Source organism: Symphalangus syndactylus, chromosome 9 (assembly GCF_028878055.3).
Source record: "Symphalangus syndactylus isolate Jambi chromosome 9, NHGRI_mSymSyn1-v2.1_pri, whole genome shotgun sequence".
NCBI lineage: Eukaryota > Metazoa > Chordata > Mammalia > Primates > Hylobatidae > Symphalangus > Symphalangus syndactylus.
Window position 1 is genome coordinate 49,241,937 of NC_072431.2, and position 21,781 is coordinate 49,263,717.

At 40.5% G+C, this 21,781-nt stretch overlaps 1 long non-coding RNA gene across 2 annotated transcripts in view; it reads right to left on the bottom strand.

Moving 5' to 3' along the window:
* Positions 1 to 209: 209 nt before the first annotated feature.
* The window catches only part of LOC134737497 (uncharacterized), a 66,450-nt gene continuing 44,878 nt past the window's right edge, over positions 210 to 21,781 (bottom strand). For both annotated transcript variants that reach the window (XR_010122468.1, XR_010122469.1), the window contains exon 3: positions 210 to 323. This is a non-coding gene — a long non-coding RNA (uncharacterized lncRNA). The remainder of the gene's footprint in view (positions 324 to 21,781) is intronic.

The following is a 21,781-nucleotide window of genomic DNA, read 5'->3' on the forward strand; positions in this document are numbered from 1 at the left end:
CTTCCCTAACATCCCTGGGCAGAGAGATGTCCTAGGACTCAATAGAGAAAAACATATATTTACCTCTCCTCATGTTTTCCATGAAGGGATGAGTAGAAGAGGATCGCTTTCAGCCTCCTTCCACTCCTCACTTAACTCTACCCCATGAGAGAAATGACTTGTCTGATTGGGTGAATTTTGAAGGACATGTTTGGCCAGGCTTGGCTCACCTCTTCTGGGATCTTTTGAGGAGCCAGCCTGGACACATGACTCTGTCATTCCAGTTTGTTCTCCAAGAGGTGATAACCTTAGCAGGAAGTTTTCTGCAGTAGGAAGTTCAATTTCTGGGGAAAAAGCCAGAAGGTTGTTTATAATCTCTTTCAGCCACAAATCTAAAACTATGGGTGTAAATTAGTAATGAAGTTAACTTCTCAATCCTCATCTTCTTATCTCTGTGCCTTCATTTTTACATGATTCAAACTCGGCAATCTTAGTTTAGACCCCTAAAATGCCCAGCATCACAGAATGATGAGTTAGGATCAACAAAATTGCACATTTGCTGCCTCTCAGGGCCCCAATAATTCTCACTCATTGCACCTCTTTAAAGAGATCTTGAGTTAAGCAGTGAAGTATATATAGAGTCAAGAGAGGAATCCCCAGGAAACAGAGGCTGCTTGTTCAAGCTGGGGAACTGAAAGATAAATCTGAATGTGTCTTTGAGTGATGCCACCAAATTCCCTTTGACCTGGAGGAATTGAATAAAATACAGATAAAATTATTCTAAGATTTTTGAGGAAACTAAACTACACTTTTGGGAATCAAATAAAACATCTGTAACACTGATACAGAAGGAAGACTCCTCCAAGTAAATCACAGGACTGTCACACCTCAAGGAGAAGCAGTAAGACTGACATCATTCAAATAGCAAGGTCAGACCTCAGCAATAATATCAAGGTCATATTCTGAGATAACAGAAGAAGCGGTTGCTAAATAAAGTTAACAGATGGCAGAAAACAGCATTAACATTTGAAGCAGAAAAACTTGGAACATATTCTGGAAACCAGCCAAAGGATGGGAGAGAACTTGAAAAGCTACTTCTATTAGCATTAGAAGTCTTAGTCATATCCTTGCCTTTTCCCTTCAGCTGAGGTGGCCTGAGGGAAAACAGTTATAGGTCTAGACTGTGTGGTAGCTATTGGCTAAAAATGGTCTCTATCTTAGTCTTTTTACTGAGGTTGTAACAGAATATCACAGGCTGGGTAATTTATAAACAATAGAGGTTTATTTGGCTCACAGTTCCAGAGGCTGGGAAGTCTAAGAGCATGGTACCAGCATCTGGCAAGGGTCATCCCAGGGCAAAAGACAAAAGGCAGAAGTGTGAGCACTAGCAAGAGCAGAGATTGACCCCAACTTACCCTTATATCAGGAGCCCACTCCCCTCAATAATGAACCCACCTTTGCAATAATGACATTAATCCATTCATAGGGCAGAGCCTTCATGATATAATCACCTCTTAAAGGTTCCACCTTTCAACACAGCTGCACTGGGGATTAAATTTCTAACACATAGACTTGGGGGGCCATATTCAAACCATAGCAGTTTCCTAATGAACCATGCCTCCCAGTATTCATTCCCCTTTGTAGTCCATTCTCTTAAAATCCATTAGTTATCACAGGATCAACAGAATGCAGTGAAAGTGATTGTGCATGGTTCCAATGCAGGGTCAGAAGAAGCCTTGCAGTTTTCACCTTGGTCTCTTGGAATGTTCATTCCAGGGAAAGACAGCTACTATATATGGACTCTCACTACCCTGAAATTTCCATGCTGTAAGGAAACCCAAGCTAGCCACATGGAGAGGCCACATGGAGAGATATGCCCAGGCTGCCCCCAGCTATTCAAGCCATCTCAGACCAGGTACAAGACATGAGTGAAGAACCTCTCTTGTACTGCCAATTGTGTTCCTGGATGACTCCAGCCTCAGACAACATCTAATAAGAACTGCATAACAGACTCCAAGTTAGAATTGCCCAGCTGAACCCCTAAAATCCACAAAATTGAAGATACAAGAATAAAGTATTTTTTAAGTCATTGACTGTTTAGGTAGTTATCTATAGTGGCAAATAATTAGAACAGGCTTCATCACATAGGATATGAAATTGTTTATAATAATATCCCAGAATTTCTATAGCCAGGTGTCTTAGTCTGTTTGGGCTGCTATAACAAAAGACCACAGACTAGATAGCTTATAAACAATAGAAATTTACTTCTCAGAGTTCTGGAGGTTTGGAAAGCCCAGATCAGAGTGCCAACATGGACGGGTTCTGGTGAGGATTCACCTTCTCATAGATGGCACATTCTCCCTGTGTCCTCACATACTGGAAGGGACTAGCTGGTTCTCTGTAGTCTCTTTTATAAGGGCCCTAACCCAATCATGAAGGCTGTGCTTTCACAATGTAATCACCTCCCAGAGTTCCCTACCTCCTAATACCATCACTTTGGGGGCTGGGATGTCAACGAATGAATTTTGGGGGAACACCAACATTCAGACCATAGCACTAGGTCTATGGAACACCTAGGAAGATTCCAAATGGGATTGCAGTAAAGTGGTATCAATATTTTACCCAATGGGGGATCCATTTTCAGCTTAGATTTCAATCATGAACTTACTTTTCCCTGCAGAAGGAACAAAAACAAACTCCAGTTCCATCAGCAATATAAACAGAATGAAAATGCTGTTGGCCAGAAAACACAGGGCCCTCATTATTGATAGGCAAACGGAGGTAATTACTGAGAAGGTAAGTGATTTGTGAGAGATATTTTAGGAAAACCTGGAAATTGAAACAAACAGAAATTGAAAAAAAAAAAAAACCCTGCAAAAAGTAGTAAGAGTCTGATATACCTTAGCACAGACCACACTGCGATAGAAAGCAAGCAAAAGAGAGATGCAGGCAGAACGTTGAGTTCAAGAGCTTAGCCTTTGCAATTACAGATCTGGGTTTGAATCTTGTCACTGCCACTTACTAAGCTTGGCTCTTGATATTCAAAATTTTGTTTTTGAATTAAAAACAATCCACAAAACAACACTTCTTTTTCTCTGATTCTCTTTCATGCAACTAAAAAATGCTTTGGCTTTTAGACTATTGTTTCTATTATGTATTTATAATAACTTCTTAAAAGCTGAAAACCAGGAATTCCACTAATTGCTGTGTCACCTCAATCTAGAGAAGAGTCCATATAGACATAGGGTGTTCTTTTTTTTTTTTTTTTAGACAGGTTCTTATTCTGTTGCCCAGGCTAGGGTACAGTGGCGTGATCATGGCTCACTACAGCCTCAATCTCCTGGGCTCAAGTGATCTTCCCCCCACCTCAGCCTCCCAAGTAGCTGGGACTACAGGTATGAGTCACCACATCCTACTAATTTTTTTTTTTTTCCAGTAGAGACAAAGTCTCACTATGGTGCCCAGGCTGGTTTCAGACTCCTGGCCTCAAGCGATCCTCCCACCTTGTCCTCCCAAAATGCTGGGATTACAGGCCTGAGCCACTGCACTCAGCCTTATAGAGTGTTCTTGATACTATTAATACTTGGATGATACGGAAAGAGCAGGGGTAAATGAGATTTTCCAAATACATGATTTAATATTAAAATATTTTTCTCTAATTGAAAAGAATGAACTGATGTAAGTTGGAACTGTCCTAGAAAATCCAATTGTGTAGTTGCCATAGGTTGCATTGTATATATGTAAATATTGAGGGAATTTACTATTTGGGAAAGATCACCAGTAGCCAGAGAAAGCTATGTGATTAGGCACCTAGTTAGGTATCCTGTGCCAATGGACAGATGGGCCTTTGTGCTTTCTTTAAATTTCATAAGCAATGTGTCTGCATGCGTTATCCAATTAATGTCAAATCAATGGTTCTTAAATATAGTGCTCGAAAGAATCAGCCTGAGAACTTGTCTAAAAAGGTATCTTGGGCCAGGTGCAGTGGCTCAGGCCTGTAATCCCAGCACTTTGGGAGGCCAAGGCGGGCAGATCACAAGGTCAGGAGTTTGAGACCAGCCTGGCCAACATAGTGAAACACTGTCTCTTCTAAAAATACAAAAAAAATTGGCCAGGTGCAGTGGCTTACACCTGTAATCCCAGAGCTTTGGGAGTCCGAGGCGGGCGGATCACCTGAGGGCAGGAGTTTGAGACCAGCCTGACCAACATGGAGAAATCCTGTCTGTACTGAAAATACAAAACCTTAAGCAGGGCATGGTGGCGCATGCCTGTAATCCCAGCTACTCGGGAGGCTGAGGCAGGAGAATTGCTTGAACCCGGGAGGCAGAGGTTGCGGTGAGCTGAGATCGCGCCATTGCACTCCAGTCTGGGCAACAAGAGCAAAACTCTGTCTCAAAACAAAACAAAACAAACAAAACAGACAAAGGAAAAAAAAACAAAAACAAAAAACTTAGCTGGGTGTGGTGGCAGTTGCCTGTAATCCCAGCTACTCCGGAGGCTGAGGCAGGAGAATCACTTGAAACTGAGAGGCAGAGGTTGCAGTGGAGATGGCACCACTGCACTCCAGTCCAGGCGACAGCGCGAGACTCCGTCTCAAAAAAAAGTGTGTCTTGGCCGTGCACGGTGGCTCACGCTTGTAATCCCAGCACTTTGGGAGGCCGAGGTGGGTGGATCGCTTGAGTCCAGGAGTTTGAGACCAGCCTGGACAACATAATGAAACCCCCTCTCTACAAAAATTTAAAAATTAGCCAAGCATGGGGGCATGTGCCTGTAGTCCCAGCTACTCCAGGGGCTGAGGCAGGAGAATCACTTGAGCCCGGGAGGTCCAGGCTGCAGTGAGCCAAGATCACAACACTGCACTCCAACCTGGGTGACAGCGTGAGACCCTGTCTCAAAAAAAAAAAAGCATCCAGACTCCTGAACTGTATCTGTAAAAATTGATTGATTAAGTCAGAAATAGGACCGGACTCACCTAGCAATTTTAATAGGCACCCAGATTATAACAATTCAGGTGGTCCATAGACCACACCTTGAGAAGCATTAATGTCAGATCAGGGAAGGAAAGTGTCCCTTCACTCAATTGCCTTGTTCCTTACCCAAGGATCCCCTAACTCAGCATCATCTATCACCACCCACACATGGATAGCAATGACTCTATGGGTTGCCAGGGTTCACTTAGAGAGCCTACCTGCTGTGGAAGGTGGGTGCTCACCCACAATCTCCCATGCATAATCAGCATCTCAACACCACCTGTGCTTTAAGGATTTGCTTGGCATTTTGGCCATCTGGACACAAATACACACAGCAGGTAGTGATAGGACTGCCAACTAAACTGCCTATACAGCAGCCAGCTTTTGTTCAGCAATTGGCTAGATTTTTGCCTTGACAATGAGTTCTCGTATTTAGAGATCTGATTTTTTTTCCTTGCAGGAAAATATTATTTATCAATTCCCTCTTTAAAAATTAGCTATATGTGAAATATTCTTGTTGCTACTAAGATACACTGAAAATTACACTGGCTCCATTTGAATAGAAAGCCTAATAGGAAGATTATATTTGTCTTCATCAACAAAAGCAAGACAGCTGGCCGGGTGTGGTGGCTCACGCCTATAATCCAAGCACTCTGGGAGGCCGAGGCGGGCAGATCACTTGAGGTCGGGAATTTGAGACCAGCATGGACAACATGGTGAAACTGTGTCTCTACTAAAAATATAAAAATTAGCTGGGCATGGTGGCACATGCCTGTAGTGCCAGCTACTCAGAAGGCCGAGGCATGAGAATCGCTTGAACCCTGCAGTGAGCTGAGATTGTACCACTGCACTCCAAAAAAAAAAAAAAAAAAAAAAAAAGACAGCCAAGCCAATTAATTTCTAGGCGCATGTTTAAAAAATTTTTGTTGTTGTTGCCATTGTTGTTATTGCTGTTGGCGTTTTTTAAAGAGTCAAAATTCACTAGAACTCTCCCATTTCTGAACATGCATTAAAACATGTTAAATACAGATGTTTCTCCTCATTTACAACACCAATAATTCCAAAGATATTCAAAGGGCTTTTTATTATCTTCTAAAGGTGAGACATTTACAAACATTCATCTAGGTAGAACAGACAATGAGGGCTGAAGTATGTTATGCTGACTCAAATTGGTTGTAATAATTGGAACCAGGAGAGATTGTACGTAAAATATGGAACTGGAACACAATAGAAAATCTTACTGAGCTTTGTCAAAATACAATAGTGCTTATTTCAAAGTGCCATGCTGGGAGAGGAATTATTTACTATCATGAGTTACAAGTAATGAGGTGAAACAAAATGCGAAAATGTAGGGAGGCTATCTGACTTCCTAGTAGTGAGACTTATTTAATAGTAAGGTATCTTCTGCCAGGGAAAAGAAATCCATATTAAATGAAGCATTGAAAACCAGCCTGGACAATGCACTAGAAACTGTACACTGAAATATCCCCCAAACAATGGGGAAATGAAAGGACTAACCAAACTTCATACACCCTCAGTACTCGAGGGCCCCATTTTACTCCTTTTCAGCACTCACCCCATTTCAGAATTCTAGGACTGAATGTTCCTAAGGAGATCATTTCTTCATATATATAGCTCAGCACGAGAAACTGTTACATCCAGCAAAAGTTAATTATAAAATTGCTCCAGTCCATAGTGAAGGCAGAGGTGATAGAAAACATTGGGGCAGACTGTGATGAATCTCCAGGCTTGGCCAGTTAGACTCCACCTCATTTCTCTCTGCCTTCATCCCTCAGCTTTCTGTAGCTTGGTCCACAATTTGCTTAGGCCTTGTCTCAGTTCTTAAGCAAATTAAAAAAAAAAAAATCCTGCCCCCCTCTACTTCTTCCCTGCCCCCAGTCTGTTAGGACTTAATATTATTAAGTTCATTACCAGCCTGGGTTCTAGAGACTCAATTACTACTGTTGCAGCTCTGGGTTCCTTGCCCAGCATCTGAGATCTCTATTTCTTATGACCATAAGTACAACCATGATTGTGCATGCCTTATGCCCAAGTCCCCAGCAATGACTACCTTTGCTGACATCTCCTACTGTCATCACCCATGGCCCTACAGCTTTGTACTCATGGGCTAAGATGCTAAAAACAGAACCCTTCCCCCAATGTCTCCCAGGTCTCTTCTTAAAAGAGAATGTACTATTTCTTTGCAAGAACACCACCTTATTCAAGAGTGAGGGTCTACTAGGGTACATTTATGAATATCTAGGTCCAAGTTTGTCCAAATGGGCAAGATCTTAGTGGTCCTTGGTATTAGATTTACTTGCCCAATTTCCTCAATCCAAGCTTTTCAGATCTGGGTTCTATATTGTCTTACTGACCAACAAATCTACTTTCTCTTTCTAATTCCATCTTATGTCTGTGTTCTACATTCTCCTGGCCACTGAAGAAATAAGGGCGCTACAAAGTTCTTAAGGTGCTATCAAGATCTCCGGAACACTTCGCTCAAGATCTTTTATACCATCAGATCCTACCTTGGCTCCAGTCTTACAGGACTCTGCTCATTCCTAACTCTGACTCATTCCTTTCTCTATTCTCCTTTTAATTTGTTGCATCCTTCTCATTTGGATGCCCAGAACCCACCTGTCTTTCACTGGCACCTAACCTCTCCTAGCTGTGTAGAGCACAACTGCCAAAGTAGCATATAGTTTACAGCACAGAAATTTCCAAACAAGGAGTATTCAGTATGTCACATGCAAACTGGAGAGTTAGATAGGAAGAAAGCATTCCCCAAATAAACACAATAAATTTAGGCCTAAAATGTCTGGTATGAACCTGAGCTAATATAATTAAACTTGTCCAAAATGTAGGTGCTCAAGAAGAAAAAATGCAAATGACAATTTACTAAAGTGGTGAAATCAAACAGAATGCCAATGTACAGGACTGGTGGGGTGAGAGGAAATGAGTGCTTTCATAAATGATTAATGGAAATGTAAAGCAGTACACATTTGGGAGAAAGTAATTTGGCAATCTCTTTTGAAATTTAAAAGGTACATATCTTTGACCTAACAATCCCACTTTAACAAATACTTATCAAGTTAAAAACCAGAAAAACCATATTGAGCGAGGAGATTAGTCCAGACCCTCATGGAGCAAGTTTTCATGAAGGAGATAGAAAAATGAATCAAATCACCAAAGAGATTGATGTTACTAAACTACAACTGTGATGTATTTTATGAAGGAAAACGCATAATACATGCACATGAGGGGACTGATCAAGTCTTCAGAGTCAGGAAACAATTCCCTGTGGAAGTAAGATCAAAGAATGAGTAGGAATAAGCAGAGCAAAAGGGAAAAGTGTAGGAGTAAAGTGGGTGAAAAGGAGGGGAAACATACATTCCAGACAGAAAGAACAGCATATAGAAGCATTTCCTCGATCTCACCACATCCACCTATTACACAGGTCCAGCAAGCCAAGCTTATTCCCATATGAGAGTCTTTGCATTTTCTGTTCCCTTTGTCTGAATGCTCTTCCCCATCATCTCTGCATGGCTAGCTACTTTTTCATAAGGTATTATAAGAAATTATAAGAAACCGGCAGGGTGCGGTGGATCAAGCCTGTAATCCTAGCACTTTGGGAGGCCGAGGTGGGCGGATCACGAGGTCAGGAGTTCGAGACCATCCTGGCCAACATAGTGAAACCCTGTCTCTACTAAAAATACAAAAAAATTAGCAGGGCGTGGTGGCGGGCGCCTGTAGTCCCAGGTACTCGGGAGGCTGAGGCAGGAGAATGGCGTGAACCCGGGAGGTGGAGCTTGCAGTGAGCCGAGATGGTGCCACTGCACTCCAGCCTGGGGGACAGAGCCAGACTCTGTCTCAAAAAAAAAAAGAAATTATAAGAAATCCCACCTCTGCCAACTTAATAAGGAGGAGCCAGTTAATCATTTTCCCTTTTTTTTTTTTTTTTTGAGACATAGTCTCTCTCTGTCACCCAGGTTTGAGGGCGGTGGCGCGATCTCGGCTCACTGCAAGCTCCGCCTCCCGGGTTCACACCATTCTCCTGCCTCAGCCTCCCGAGTAGCTGGGATTACAGGTGCCTGCCACCATGCCTGGCTAATTTTTTGTAGAGACAGGGTTTCACCATGTTAGCCAGGATGGTCTCGATCTCCTGACCTCGTGATCCGCCAGCATCGGCCTCCCAAAGTCCTGGGATTACTGGCGTGAGCCACCGCGCCCGGCCAATCATTTTCTCTTATATCAGCTTCAATATATTCTCAGCATAGTAATTTACAGTGATCAGTATCTGATACTTGTCTTGCATATTTATTTTTGTGTTTGTCTTTCGTATGTCTTCTCCTGCTCCACTAGAATGAAAGCACCATTCAGAACAGAAGCCTTGCCTCATTTTCATTGATATTACTTGAACCTTGAAGTAAACAATGATGTTCTGCAGATGGAGGGAGCGTGGGAGGACATTGGAGGAATTGAAAGAAAGCTGGTGTGGCTGAAAAGCCGAAAGTAAGGTGGGAAAGTCAATCTGGTTGTAGATGGAAACTCTATTAGAGTAGATAAGAATGAGTGACAGAGCTCAATTAGGGAGATATTACAATGGTGAGTGATGGTAACAGCATGACTTAGTTGGGTAGCAGTGTAGATGGGGAAAGTGGATGGACCAAAGAAATATTTAGGGGTGCCGGGCGTGGTGGCTCACGCCTGTAATCCCAGCACTTTGGGAGGCCGAGGTGGGCGGATCAGGAGGTCAGGAGATCAAGACCATCCTGGCTAACAGGGTGAAACCCTGTCTCTACTAAAAATACAAAAAAAAAAAATTAGCCGGGCATGGTGGCAGGCGCCTGTAGTCCCAGCTACTCGGGAGGATGAGGCAGGAGAATGGCATGAACCTGGGAGGTGGAGCTTGCAGTGAGCCGAGATCATGTCACTGCACTCAAGCCTGGGCAACAGAGCAAGACTCCATCTCAAAAAAAAAAAAAAAGAAAAGAAAAAAAAAAGAAACATTTAGGGAGTAAAACTATGCTGGGTGATTAATTTTATAAGGGTATTTATTTCTGCTTGTACAACTGTTTGAATGGCAGTACCACTCACTAAGATAGAAATACTGGGGAGGACTGGGTTTGATGGAATTATGAGTTTAGTTTTAGATATAATGAGTTTGTGGCAGGAGGATTTATGGGTCAGGGGTCATAAAGAGAGGTATGGAGTAGAAAAATGAATCAAAACTAATTTTAAAAGTTAACAGATGTGTTTCACTCTTTATGGTTGTGGAATCCAGAGTCTTGGTGTATGTATTAGTCTGTTCTCATGCTGCTAATAAAGACATACCTGAGACTGGGTAATTTATAAAGAAAAAGAGGTTTTATGGACTCACATTTCCACATGGCTAAGAAGGCCTCACAATCATGGCAGAAGGTGAAGGAGAAGCAAAGGCACATCTTCCATGGCGGTGGGCAAGACAGCATGTGTAGGAGAACTGCCCTTCATAAAACCATCAGATCTCGTGAGACTTATTCACTAGCATGAGAACAACATGGGAAAAACTCACCCCCACAATTCAATTACCTCCCATGAGGTCCCTCTCATGGCACATGCAGATTATGGGAGCTACAATTCAAGATGAGATTTGGGTAGGGACACAACCAAAGCATATCAGTCTAGGATGAAGATATAAATATATGTGCCATTCTAGTTTACGTGGTAACTGAAGCCTCAGGCATTGATGAGGTTGTCTAGAGTTAGAATATAATATGCAAAGAGAAGAATGCTGAGGCAAAACTGGAGGAAGTTGCATTGTGGAAGAGGTGGGAGCAAAGTAGACTGAGAAGAAGCAGCAAAAATGGTATGAGGAAAAGCAGAGGATTCCAAGGAACAGAGAGGATGGTCAAGTATGTGTTAAAGATAAGAAATGTCCCATTGGCTTTAACATGCTGATCATGGTGACCTTAGCAAGAACTTGTCTCTGGAGGAATCTGTCTTATATAAATGTTACCACGAACACATAAAGCCACATAATGCTCCCTCAAACAGTGTTGTCAGTAGTGTGAAAGAAAAAAAAATTTAAAAGGCCGGGTGTGGTGGCTCACAACTGTAATCCCAGCATTTTGGGGGGCTGAGGCAGAAGGATTGCTTAAGCCCAGGAGTTCCAGACCAGCTGGGCAATGTGGTGAAACCCCATCTCTTTAAAAAATACAAAATTAGCTGCGCATGGTAGTGCATGCCTGTAGTCCCAGCTACTAAGGAGGCTGAGGTGGGAGAATCGCTTGAGCCTGGGAAGTTGAGGCTGCAGTGAGCTGTGATTGTGCCACTGCACTCCAGCTTGGGTGACAGAGCAAGACCGTGTCCAAAAAAAAAAGAAAAAGGAAAAAGAAAAAATAAATCTACCTAAAACGATTTAAATATCAATGGAGGATGCCTGCATAAATTGCAATACAGCCACATAGTGGGATGCAATGCAGTCATTGAAAGTGAGGAAATCTATGTATGATGATATAGAAAGATGTTCAGATGTATAAGGGGGAAAAGCATGTCACAGATCAGTATGGATAGCCTGATCCATTTTTGTAAAAACTGTATATATAGATTGATTAGCTGTGTAAATGGAGAAAATGGAAAAGAATTTGTATGCACCAAATTTTTTAACAGTGGGTTCTTCTTGAGAATACTGCTAAATGATGAGAGGAGGACAGAGAGGGGTGAAACCTAAATGGTGAGATTATAGACACTAAATTTCTTTGTGCCTCAAATTAAGAAACAAAGACCGGTCATGAGCTAAATGTCCCTTTTATTTTGTGGAGCAAAAACAGTGTATAAGAACCTAGCCCAATGTAATAGCTGAATGAATAAAATAACTGCTTTCAGAAAGATGTCAGGCAAATGGATAATGTCACAACAGGCCAAGAAAGTTCAACTGGCACATTCACTAATTGGAATTCTTTTGATATACAAAATAATTATTTTATGATTTTAAGTCAAATGCTAGACCTACTCAAAGTGGTATAGCCTTCCTTAATAAATACTTTTACATCTAGTTTGAATTCCCACATTTTATACATAGTTAACAGGGATTTATGCTCACTGAGCACTTCTTGGATTAATAGTTTTGTTTTAATTGTTTAATTGATGAATGAGTTCTATTTTAAAGCAAGCATTGTTGAAAAATAGTCCAGGATTCACGGGCCTATTAATTTTTCTTTACTTTGGCAGATTTGTGGTGTGTGTATCTGTATGTTTTGGGGAAGATGAATATACATACAAATATATACTATATATTGACATTTTGTATATACATATATAAAAATAATATTTACTCTTCTCTGTCGGGGACTGTAGTATGTCAACATCATGTGCAAACTGAGACTGTTTTTAAAAAATCTTTATACACATATATCTACATAGTTATATATGGAATTATAAATTGATTAGTATATATATTATCACACCGAATTCTCAACATTTGCTTACTCATACAAAAATAGAATCACCTCATCTATTTTAATATTTTTAGCCACTAAAGTTCTTACCATTTTCTAAATATGTTATCAAATACACACTACAAAATTTTAGGAGATATGACATACAAGATATCTTAAGAAGTATTTTTTTTTTTTTTTGTTACCCAGGCTGGAGTGCAATGGCACGATCTTGGCTCACTGCAACCTCCGCTTCTCAGGTTCAAGTGATTCTCCTGCCTCAGCCTCCTGAGTAGCTGGGATTACAGGTGCCTGGCACCACAACTGGCTAATTTTTGTATATTTAGTAGGGAGACGGGGTTTCACCATATTGGCCAAGCTGGTCTCGAACTCCTGACCTCAGGTGATCTGCCCACCTCGGCCTCCCAAAGTGCTGGGATGCAGGCATGAGCCACCATGCCTGGCCTAAGAAGTTTCTTTTAACACTTAATCACCTTACATTTAATTTTAATAGATAGCAATAAGTCACTAATTGTATATTGTTGTTTGCCATTTTAATTAATTTGATTCAAAAAATCAGGACAAAGCTTGGCTCAATGGTGCACTCCTGTAGCCCCTGTTACTTGGGAGGCTAAGATGGGAGGATGAGTTGAGCACAGGTATTTAAGACCAGCCTGGGTAACAAAGCAAGAACCCACCTCAAAAAAAAAAAAAAAAAAAAAAAAAAAACCTGCACCAGACTGAGTGAATTACAGAATATTCTTAAAGTTATAGGAAGGCATTTAACATATGTAAAAAATATGTTTTCCATAATAAGTTGTTTTTAGTCTCATACGTGGATCAAGTTTATAAAATGTATAAAACAACCTTGATCAAAGTCTGCTAAATTTGCATACTTTGTAATTTAAGAGTGACTTATTAACTTGAGTCTCTTTCCATAGGTAAATTAAAGCATCTACAACCTGAAACAAATGAATGTAAGAAAGAACTTTAAGGGCAAAGAAATTTAAGAATATTTTTCCTTATTTATGTATAATTCATTAAGATTCCATCTTTCTCTGGCATATGACACTCATACTTTAGAAATAAATTATATTTATAATCCTAAAACACATAAAAAACACACAGGGTAATTGGATTTTTAAAAAGACACAAAAGGAAATCTTGATTTCTAATAAGAATCATCTTGAATGTACAAATATACTTGTTTTATTAAGTGTTCTTACACTGTAGCTCTTGCACACCAAACTACTAATTCAAGTACAAAATTTGAAAGACACTTTTGTGAAACTGTAGAATGTTTGGGAACTCAATACTAAAGCCTCATTTTAAACTAGGAACTCAATACTAAAGCCTCATTTTAAACACAAGCATTGCGTTTATCTATGTGAGTTGCTGGGCGGAGGTACTTAAACACTGTTTTGGTCGGTCATTCTGCTTATAGACGGTGTCTATTTAACCATCTCAAAGGCCTTGGATGCTACTTTATTTTTAAATATTTCAGTTATGTTGATTTCACAACCTTCCTTGTGACCCATTCCAGTATTTAAAAATTCCTTTTTTTTTTTTTTTTTTTAGAAAGGCTTTCTCTAGGGTAACCCAGGAAGAAACAGTAAAAAGGGACTAAAAGACTTTGAAATATTCATTCCTCTGTTTGAAAAGACAGATATTCTCTTAAGGAATTTCACTGTCCTAAGTCAATTAAAAGAGTGGTGGCTTAAATATGAAGATCAAAATCTTATAGGACTGCACCTCGGGGATAGCACTTTCCTTTGTGAATGCAGACTTATGTTCACAGTTGCTCCCAAGCTGGGCAAACACCCCAAAGAGCTCTCCTGGACAGAATCCCAAGGAAAGGTTTCTTCAAATTTTCACTGTGTCTCCTTGGCCAGGCTCAAGCCCTCCCCTCTCAGAGACTCTTCCTGCCTCTTTCTGTCTCCCCTAGCCTCATTACGTCATCACTATAAGAACAAGCAAGGGAAAACAATCTGAAACGGTAAAGTATTATAGAACTATATTGTCTTTTTTATTACCATCCACAGATATGCCCCCAAACTTTCACCTTTTTTCTTTTTCTTTTTTTTCTTGAGACGGAGTCTCTCTCTGCCACCCAGGCTGGAGTGCAGTGGCATGATCTCGACTCATTGCAACCTCCATCTCCCAGGTTCAAGCAATTCTCCTGTCTAGCATCATGAGTAGCTGGAAGTACAGGTGCCCACCACCATGCCCAGGTAATTTTTGTATGTTTTGTAGAGACAGGGTTTCACCATGTTGGCCAGGCTGGTCTTGAACTCCTGGGCTCAAGTGATCCACCCACCTGGGCCTCCCAAAGTGCTGGTATTACAGGCGTGAGCCACCTGGCCCAGCCTCACCTGATATTTCTTAATGCAGATTCTTATTCAGTAGCTCTGGTGTGGGTGGAGCGGGGGTGTGGGGGAGTGCCTGAGGTCCCGCGTTTCTAACAAACATGTCATGATGAAGCTGGTCCTCAGACCACACTTACAGCAGCAAGTTCTTAAGACATCTAACTCATATGTGTTTTACTTAAGATATTAGTACTTCACTTTTGAAACAAACCCAGTGCGAAAATTCAACTTTGCAAAACAGATCAAATAAGAAATAATTTACGTTTCTTGATGATTCTTTGCTTTATAAGAGATATCAGGATGACATTTCTGCAGTTATTGAGATACTCTAGTATACTTAAGATGATTCAGTATTTCAAAATTACATTAGTACATGGCTTCTCACAAGCACAAATACCATATAAAGCTCTGTATGCTAGCAATTTACTATGCACTTAAGTGATCTTGGATTCTATTTAATACGTAGATGATCATTCCGTTTCTGCCTATCCGAGCTAAAGTCTTAATTGAACTCAATTCAAAGAACTAATTTAACTGTTTTTCCCCACTGAGTGAAAGAGTCGCAGCTGCAGCACTTTGTGTAAGTAAAAAGCACGCATTTATGATTGGACTGAAAGAATTAACACTAGACTGGGCATGGTGGCTCATGTCTGTAATCCCAACACTTTGGTAGGCCACGGCGAGCATATCGCTTGAGCTCTGGAGTTTGAAACCAGCCTGGGAAACATGGCGAAACCCTGTCTCTACTAAAAATAGAGAAATTAGCTGGGGATGGTGGCATGCACCTGTAATCCCAGCTACTCAAGAAGCTGAGGCACAAGAATCGTTTGAACCCAGGAATAGGAGGTTGCAGTGAGCTGAGATCACACCACTGCACTCCAGCATGAGCAATGAAGCAAGACTCTGTCTCAAATAATAATAATAATAATAATTTTTAAAAAGAAAAAAGAATTTACACTACCCAGAGCAGCGAATTGTACTATACTAGAAATAATGGAGTCTATTATTTTAGAAAAGTAGAAAGGTCTTAGTGACTCATAAAGGCAATCCTCTTTGTCGGTTTGCAAAATTTCTCTTTATCATTTTTAAGCCTGCATCTACTCCAAGTCAGAATTTACTCAGAGTTATTTAAAAGAAATTGTTCTAAAGTAGCGAATCACATGAAGCCAAAATCTTTAGACTGATGAAGACAATAGGAAAGAGAACACTGAATATGTGTGTGTGCATATATGTGTGTTAATGTGACGACTGGTTTTGGCCAACCACTGTAGTTCTTGCAAATGTACATTGAGCCAATGAACCTAAGAATGGGAGCAGTACACAGATAATTTAAGACGGATAAGCAAAGAAACTGGAATAGAATCACAGATGTCTTAGATATTCAGCAGCAGGAATTGGCATGAAGCTTTATCTGAAAATTATATCAACGTTTAGAGTGATTTTGCAATAGGGCTGCTGGACACAACAACAAAAATAATGTGGAAAAAACAGTTTTTATTATATTATTACATATTGAAGAAGAGAAATGATCCCCACCATTGCAATTCAAAGAAGAAAAATATTTACATCTTTGTTACTCTAACTGATCTGAATAGCCTGGCACTTTTAGCCCTACTTTTCTTCCCAGTAAGTAATTGATCAGTTGGAAAGATTTTGTAAAACATGGTCTTTTCTCTTTCTGATGTTAATGGTTCCTTAAGTGACTGAATGTGACATTGACTATAAAGACTTTTGTCAGACTTTAGTTTTATACTTATATGGTTACAGGAACACAGCAAGGATTAGGAGATACTCTATATACTTTCTCAATTTATTGAGTAGTAAAACTAGAAACAAAGACATAAGTGAAGTCAGAGATTAGACGACAGTGTAGTGGTCTTGACTGAATCCAGCTCAGGAAGATGGTTAACTGCTTCCAAAAGTACTTATAAGCATTCTGGCCATAAACTATATTTGAGCGATATTTGACTAGATATTAAAAACAGTTTGATGTACACACAAGTTCACAGCAGTACTATTCACAATAGCAAAAAGTGGAAATAGCCAGATGTCTTATCAATAGAAGAATGGATAAACAGATTGTAATATAGACATATCATGGAATATTATTTAGCCATAAAAACGAAGAAAGTTACTGAAACATGCTACAATATGGATGACTCTCAAAACATTGTGTTAAGTGAAAGAAGAAAGACAAAAAAGGTCACATATCATATGGATCCATATACATGAAATATCCATAACAGGTAAACCCACAGAGACAGAAAGCATATTTGTGGTTAGCAAGGGGCAAAGAGAGGGGAGAATGGGAATTGATGGCTTAGCAAGTATGGGATTTCCTTTTAGAGTGGTGAAAATGTTTTGGAACCAGATAGAGGTGGTGTTAGCCAGTTAGCCAAACATGACGGCATACGGCTGTAGTCCCAGCTATTCAGGAGGCTGAGGATAGAGGATCATTTGAGCCCAGGAGGCAAAGGTTGCAGTGAGCCAAGATCACGCCACTGCACTCCCGCCTGGGTAATCGAGTGAGACTCCATCGCAAGAAAAAATAAAATATCAGCTGGGTGCAGTGGCTCATGCCTGTAATCTCGGAACTTTGGGAGGCCGAGGCGGGGAGATCACAAGGTCAGCAATTCAAGACCAGCCTGGCCAATATGGTGAAACTCTGTCTCTACTAAAAATACAAAGATTAGCCAGGCATGGTGTCAGTCACCTGTAATCCCAACTACTCGGGAGGCTGAGGCAGGAGAATCGCTTTAACCCTGGAGGTGGAGGTTGCAGTGAGCCGAGATTGCACCACTACACTCCAGCCTGGGTGACAGAGTAAGACTCCATCTAAAAAAAAAAAAATTTAAAATATTAAAAACTAAAAACAGATAGAGGTGGGTATGTACAACATTGTGAATGTACAAAACACACTGAATTGTTTACTTCAAAATGGTAATTTTATGTATATGAATTTTACCTCAATAAAAATAACAGTTTGAGAATGAACAACAGTTAAGTGCAGTTAACACCCAATGCCTAGTTAGCATAGTGCCAGGAGGACAGTCGGTGTTCAACAAACATTTGTTGAATAATGAGTTAATTACAGAGGCCTCTTGCTACATAGTCTCTGTTCAGAAGCATCTTTCAGATTTTTGGACTATTTCCCCCCTCTTCTAGAAACAGTGGAACTAGAAAGCAGTATTAAAATCACTGAATTTAGAAAGGGAAGACATGTTAGATAATAAGTAGTCTAACCTCATGATTCTGTGGCTGAGAAAGCTGAGGCCCACAGATGCAACCAAGCTTAATTGGAAAACACAGCCAGTCAGTCTCATCAGTAGACTAAAATCTGAGGCTCCGGATTTCCAGCACTCTTTTTACTATTCCTCACTGCTTCAGCCATGACCCAGGGTCCCTGGAAAGGAAAGAGCCTGGTGGAGGAGGAAAGAGTTGGCCAGACAACAGCCGTAATGAAGTTAGTTTATTCTTGTGAATCAGGACTTAGGCCATATTTGGGTGTGGAGGGAACACAGCTGTATTAAGAGGAGGAAAAACAAAGTGGGTGGTAAATAAAGTATCAAAAGTATAAAATGCAAATATCCCAACTGTGGATGCAATTCTGTTCCCAAGAGACAAATATCTAGAATCATATCTCTTTTTCATTAAGGAGGTTATTTAGCTTGAAAGAAGAAAGATGAAGGTAGGTCCCATTTAAAGCCAAGGCAAATAAGTACATGTACCCCTTGTATAAATTTATTAAAATTATTTTAAATTTTATAGAATTTTAAGATAAAGGTCTATTTCAGAAGAAATTTGGCTGACAGTAGTGCTTATAGTCTCAAATTCTGTAGTAATACAGTTTGCTTGAAAGTGAGTTGTTTTTTGATCTCTCACAAAGATACTACTTTAAAATTTCCATTTTTAAAAAATCCATCATAAGAAGGCTTTTCCTATAAGATATCTCAGTGGTAAGAGATCATTAAAAGAAATACTGAGGACTTCTTCTCTTTTTTTAATGCAAAAAAATTGTGAACTGAACTTTTGAATTGCCTGTGTATGTGTGTGTGCGCGCGTGTGTGTTTTAAAGTTCAGTGCTGATGGAAATGTGCCAAGGACTGTAATACTAAGAACTGGATGACGGCCGAGTGCCTTTGGTTTTGGAGAAGGCAAGTAGGAGCCAGAGAATGCTCTCAGTATTGGTGGGAGGTTATTTGAAGTTGAGGGGGGTCAGCATATTCGATGCCCAGGAGCAGAAAGAAACAATGGTTCTCTGATAATTAGGATAGTAATCCCAGCAGGGGAGCCCATCATCTTTGTTTCTGGCAGACAGAAGTGTCTCCCGGCTATGGCTTAATCTTTCAAGGACTTTAACTTTGAGAAATCATGATATCTTTGTTAGTATGCTCCAAGCAGACCCTGCATGCTTACTTAGCAAACTCTTTCTTCCATAAACAGACATTATAGAAGGTGAAATTCCAGGATATGATCATTGTTCAAGGCATCTTGTAAATCACAGCAGCCAAAGCACTGCAAAATCACTAAGAATGTACACTTCTCATCAGTATACTTATGTCTGTTTAAATCTCTTTTTTTGTCCTTTCTCTCTTCATATCTTTCTTTTTTTGTTATTTACTCATTTATTTAATTTGAGACAGGATCTCACCCTATTGCCTAGGCTGGAATGCAGTAGTGTGATCACGGTCACTGCAGCCTCCAGCTCAAGTAATCCTCCCACCTCAGCTTTCCAAGTAGCTGGGACTACAGGTACATGCCGCCATGCCTGGCTAATTAAAAAAAAAAAAAAAAATTTACAGACAAAGTCTCACTATGTTTCCCAGGCTGGTCTCAAACTCCTGGGCTCAAGTGATGCTCCCACCTTGGCCTCCCAAAGTGCTGGAATTACAGGCATGAACTACTGTACGCAGCCTTTCTCTTTTTATATACTGTCCATTGATTCTGTTTTCTATTTCCTCAAACCCTTTTATCTTCTCCATTGTCACTATTAGAACACTTTTGTGACCTAATCCTTCAAATGTATATACAATATTTCTTATCCTGGCACTTTCGAAAGTCTCACCTTTGGAATTCTTCTTTTTTTTTTTTTTTTTAATCCCCTACATGCTCATAGGACAGATTTGGCCTTTTCCTAGACCTAATGCCTATGGTGCTTTTTTCTTTATTTCTTTTATTTACAGTGCTGTTGCAGTGACCTTTATTGACCTGGCCCTCTCTTTTTCATCGAGAAAAATTCAACAGCTTTTACTATTAAAAATTCTTTTGACAGTGACTATAAAACTCAAATTTTAATGATTTACATATATTCCTAATCTAGTGGTATTACTTGAATTAATCTATTTTTAGCATTTAGTTTACTTCTTGGTTCTGCAAGTTTCACTCTTGTGCAGAGCCTGACTCCTTGATTGCGCAGGTAGAAGTCACCTAAGTCTTTGGACATAATAAAATATACATTGATGTCGTTTAGCAACTACTCATATCTAGGCTTTGCTCATTCCAGAATTTCCTTGGCACTTCAGCTCTTGGCCTGAAGTTTCTAGTGGGATCAACTAAGTTCTCTATTGTAGATGCTTTTCTGACTCACAATAAACAAAACGTTGCGTGGAAAGATGCCATGACGGCAGAAAGAAATGTTAGCAGGGAATGCTGGAAAAGCAGCCTCTTACAGACACGCTCAGGAAACAATGAACAATAAGATGACAAACTTCACAGGCTCACTCAACTATTTTGAGAGGCTGCTGGGCTCTGCATATGCTTTATGTTGAGGCCTCAATTTGTGGGGAGGCTCTTGATATGCTCAGGAAAACACTTGGGCTCTTTTTCAGCCACTAAACTTTTAGATATGAGTATTCCAATGAAGAAGAAGAAGAATACTTTGGATTCGCCAAAATCCTTTTCAACAAGAGACCAAATTACTCATTATAGGCAAGGACAATTTGCAAAGAGGAAAACTAAAAAGCCTAGAGAAGTAAATCGAGTTGACAAAAGCAAGTCAAACTGAAATCAAGATCAAACTGAAATTTAGGTCTACTTATTTCAGAGAGTTGACAATTATTTGGTGAATGTATGCAGTCTAGACTATCAGTAAAATGTCCCATTTCCCTCAGATCATCCTAGCTAATGATTGAGGCCTCCAACTATATGCATAAAATTAACTGGCTAGACACAGATTCAGAACAAATGAAAATAACCAAGCTGTGTTATGTGTCAACTTGACTGGGTTAAGTGATATCCAGATAGCTGATAAAACATTATTCTGTGGCCAGGCATGGTGGCTCCTGCCTGTAATCCCAGCACTTTGGGAGGCCAAGGCAGGCGGATCATCTAAGGTCAGGAGTTTGAGACCAGCCTGGCCAACATGGCGAAAACTCATCTCTACTAAATATACCAAAAAAATTAGTCGGGCGTGGTGGCATGCGCCTGTAATCCCAGCTGAGGCTGGGAGGCTCAGGCCTGTAATCGGGAGGCTGAGGCAAAAGAATCGCTTGAACCTGGGAGGCAGAGGTTGCAGTGAGCTGAGATCACACCACTGCACTCCAGTCTGGGTGATAGAGACTCTGTCTCAAAAAAACAACATTATTATTTATTTCTAGATGGGTCTGTGAGGGTGTTTCCAGAATTTGAATCTATAGACTGAATAAGGAAGATCTACGTTTCCCGGTGTGGTGAGGTATTATCCAAACCACCTAGGGCCAAGTGGAACACAACGGTGGAGGAAGGACACATTTGCTCTCTCTTCTTTTTTTTTTTTTTTTTTTTCTGAGACGGAGTCTTTCTCTGTCCCCCAGGCTGGAGTGCAGTGGTGCGATCTCAGCTCACCGCAACCTCCACCTCCTGGGTTCACGCCATTCTCCTGCCTCAGCCTCCCGAGTAGCTGGGACTACAGGCGCCCGCCAACACACCTGGCTAATTTTTTGTATTTTTAGTAGAAATGGGGTTTCACCGTGTTAGCCAGGATGGTCTCGATCTCCTGACCTCGTGATCCACCCGCCTCGGCCTCCCAAAGTGCTGGGATTACAGGCTTGAGCCACCGCGCCCGGCCTGC